The 4,101-nt window shown below is 37.0% G+C and overlaps 1 long non-coding RNA gene across 1 annotated transcript; it reads left to right on the top strand.

Annotated features, from left to right (window-relative positions):
• The first annotated feature begins 230 nt into the window (after positions 1 to 230).
• LOC119484955 lies at positions 231 to 2,035 on the top strand. The gene is made up of 3 exons (XR_005206149.1): positions 231 to 346; positions 925 to 927; positions 2,025 to 2,035. It is a non-coding gene; the product is annotated as an uncharacterized LOC119484955 (long non-coding RNA).
• The last annotated feature ends 2,066 nt before the right edge of the window (positions 2,036 to 4,101 follow it).

The raw sequence follows: 4,101 nt of genomic DNA, 5'->3' as shown, positions 1-4,101 counted from the left end.
TTCCTATTGGCTGTTCATTCAACGGAGGCAGCTGTCAATCACTCCGATCAAATGGTCAAACTAGGCAGCGCATTAAAGTAACAGAATAATGATTAATATTTGATCAGTGCTGCCTAGTTTGACCATTTGGTCGGAGTTCGTGAGTGATTGACAGCTGCTCTTAGACGGCGAGGCTCCAGATCAGCTCTGATTGGTTGTTTTCCTCCGGTCTATGAAATCTTTCAGCGTAGGACACATTATTTTCAGATTACCTGTCTCATGCACTACTGTCAGGATATAGTGACCGTTTTATAAAAATAACTTTTTTTAATCATATTTGCACCATTTCTATGCACTGCAGCTTGAAGTAAATTTTTCTAGCTAAAATACAACAATCCCTAGTTCCAGGACTAAGATTAAGATTAAATAAAACAGCTGACAAAATTAACACTACTTAAATACCCTTAATGTATTTAATGACACACTCATTCCAGAAGCAGCTGTGTGTTAAAGATCTTTTCACACCCCGTCTCATCAACACTGTATCAACGTCAGCTAGCTCCTTCCTTATCAGTGTACTCCATCCACATCTGCCAGCATGAAGATAAGGATTGTCATTTTCAGCCCATTAGAGGTCTTGACACTACCTATCTGATGGGGGCCGCTTGCTGGCCAGACATTACTTCATGGCTACTATGTGTTCGGTGAGTGACCTTGATTAAGATCTCACAGCTAAACAGTCACGGTATGTACTGCATTTTTAAATTTAAAACGAAAATCTCCTACCCTGATTTAGCCTAATTATTTCAGCATGATGAGACTGGAATATGCAGTGAAAGTTGCTATAAGATATTAATCACAGTTAAAGGCCATGCAAAAAGAGACCATTCTCTATAGATCTGCCAAAGATGAAATCTAATATCATTACATTCTACAACATAATAGATGGTAGATATCAAGTTGAAAATTAAGTGTTACTTGCTCTTCATTTATCTTTATTCCTTCATTATTAAAGATTAAACTGAAACATCCCTCTCATTATACTGACTGATCTAGGCTTAAAACCTTAACTAGATATTTTTTAGGTATATCCATTTTTAGACTGGTGCTTACAGAAAGTGTTGTAGTCAAGACCGCCTGAACCGAGACCAAATCATGACCAAGATGAAAGTGTATCGAGACAGAGACAAGACTTTGCGGGGTTGAAACCAAGTCAAGACTAAGACCAATGCAGGGTGAGACCGAATCAAGACCAGGACCAGAGCGAGTCCCACACTGCATGACACTTATAATAAAATATGGAACATGCAAATCATAAGCACTCCTCAAATTGATCTGAAAGATCCACATTCCCATAAAAACACCCACAGAAAACAAATGAAGATTCCTCTTAATTCACCTCTTTTATTGCCATATATAGTGCATATGTCTGCGTGTGTGTGTGTGTGTGTGTGTATGTATAAGTGTATCATGAGAAATGTCTTGGTAAAATAATCAAAAGGCATTGCAGAGGTGAATTTGATGTGTGGGAATTGTTCTTTGTTTTCTATGAGCAATCACAGGAATGATGTTAACAAATACTGTATATCAGACATCACACAGGCAATTTACTGATATCCCCGCAGTTGCGGTAGATTCAAAGACAGGACCAAGACCTTCAAAATGTGTATTTTTGCCCTTTACATGAAAATATAAAGTTGGGCAAAAAAAAGTAAATAATAGAATTTCAAAACTATGATACAGTTAATATTAATTAACACATATAAATGTAAATATCAGTATAATATATGTGAATGCCCTTAGTTTTGCTGGGCAAATAGAGATTTTGACCTGCTGGCGATGCTGAATTAAAAGTGAGGGGATCACCAAAGTCAGCAGGATTCATTATTTGGGGACCATAAATGTCTGTACAAAATTTCATAGCAACCCATCCAATAGTTTTTTTAATATTTTAGTCTGGACTGACGGAGTGTGTGGCTCTGTGGAAGGATGTCAGAGTCATCTGAAACTGAAACACGGCACCTTTCTTTGTTTTTCATCCACAGCACAGCTCATTGTTGCTAAAATGGGAGACAATTTTACCCCGCTATCTAAATTAGCTTATCACAAAGATTCAATTTGACTGAGAAAATGTGGAAAAGGTGATTGCAGAGCCTTAGGTATGAATGTTCTGGTATATTCTTTTTCTCATTTAGAATGGTCAACGTTACAATAAAAGAGACTCACTTTTCTTGAGTTCACAAGTTCACATTGAAGATTAGAGTGTTTGATCGTCCCTCCAATCATTAATTACACCGCTGCAGGCTACAGGAAAAACATGCCCGTACAAATCTAAATGGAAGTCTCTCAAAGAGTTTTATATTTGTCTGACAAAAACAAGAACCACGGGCACAATTCAATACTTTACTCAACTAAACCCCTTCAGAGATGTTTTGAGACGGAGAGTGGCTAAGGCAGTAATTGCTTTTGGTCTGTTATTTAGGACCAAATTAAAACAAGTAAAGAGCAGCATGGCAGTTTCCGTTGGACGTCATAACTGTTTCCATCCCAGCTGCATGCTCTGTTGCTTTAGAGGCTCGATCTAATGTGCAGTCATTAATGGGCACATTAGTGAAGAGGAAGAGGAAACACATTCAATGGTGAAGTGCCTTTGTTTGTTAACTGAGCTCGTCATTGTGGTTAGTTACTCTGTAAGGCTGTCTTGTATTGTGTGCAAACTTAGTCTTTGCCTGGTAGTGAAATGAGATTTTAGCTGGTACCGTATGTGCATCATTTGGTGTTTAAAAGGTGCCAGAAGGAGATCCACTCCCCCAGTTAAAGTTAATGAATCATGGAGAGACTACCTATATGCATGTTAATCAAGACACTTGGTCAAGTCATTTTATTGTGAGCTGGTTACCAGCTGCAAAACTTCCAACACAATCAGCAAGCTTATGCTTGGGCCTACGACTAAGAAATATTAACTTTTGAAACACCATTAATGTTGCAAGACTGAGTAACTTAACTTTGCCAGCAACAATGTATAACTCAGATTAATTCGTTTGATGAGCTTTAACAGTTAAAGGAATAATAGCTATGTGTCATCTGTGGCCGTAATACAATTAAGTTCATCTCTTTTCATTAAAAATGCAACACCCACACAATCTGTCTGCACAAAAAGAATACCCAGTGGGCAGTAATAGCGTATAGCTGTTTGATAGCATGAGTGGAAGGTGGAAGATGGCACCCTGAATAGAGACAGGGGGGTGAATATCTTCAACTTTTATTAGAAAATATCCACCTACTTTACATAAATCAAAGGCTTAAGTGTCTACAAAAGCCAAAAATTGTGTTACAATGCTTGGAATTCGTATGCAAATGTAGTATACCTCCTATATTACTTACTCTACCTCCTGTGTGTAATAATTTCTTACTTTTTCAGCAGTTAAAAACTTTCAGTTTAGACAAAGCAAAATCATCAACAAGCTCTGACAATGGCTAAACTACTTAACTCATCAGATGTTACATTACATTTGGCTCCACTGTATGATTTACTGCAATTTGTTTATTATTATGACAACCCAGCAGTTTTTTTTGTATTTATTGAAACATTTTAAAGACTAGTAGTCTTTCTTAAAGCAGTATTAATAGATTTTTGGTCACTTGGGAGCAGCAGAACAAGCTGTAAACACAACACTAACATTATAAAGTTAAATAAAGATTATTGGAGGAATGTTTAATGTGTGCTGTTTACACATCAGCAGACACAGAGCAATATTAGCATTGATTTGGAGTTGTTGTTGTGTCCACCTGATGAATGTAAGTCATTTTATCTCTGGTTTGGTCCTTGGCCGCCTGCCTTTGAACATTCATAATACAAATAACCCTGTATGACTCACATTAAAATCAAACAGGACACACATTATGATGTTGAGCCTATTTTAACAGGCAATAGTGCTACAGGAATGAGTCCTAAAACCCAGAAATTAATTAGTATTTTAGCACTTCTGGTTCCCTTGTCTGGAGGTCAATTGGTCTTTTGAATGAGTTTAATAAGATTAAATAAGGTCTGTGGTTAACACAAGCTTAAGAGATTTTAACGGTTTGTTCTACAACATAAAATACATCAATAAATACCCCACT

This window comes from Sebastes umbrosus, chromosome 3 (genome assembly GCF_015220745.1).
Source record: "Sebastes umbrosus isolate fSebUmb1 chromosome 3, fSebUmb1.pri, whole genome shotgun sequence".
Taxonomy (NCBI): Eukaryota; Metazoa; Chordata; class Actinopteri; order Perciformes; family Sebastidae; genus Sebastes; species Sebastes umbrosus.
This window is presented reverse-complemented; position numbering and strand designations above follow the sequence as displayed.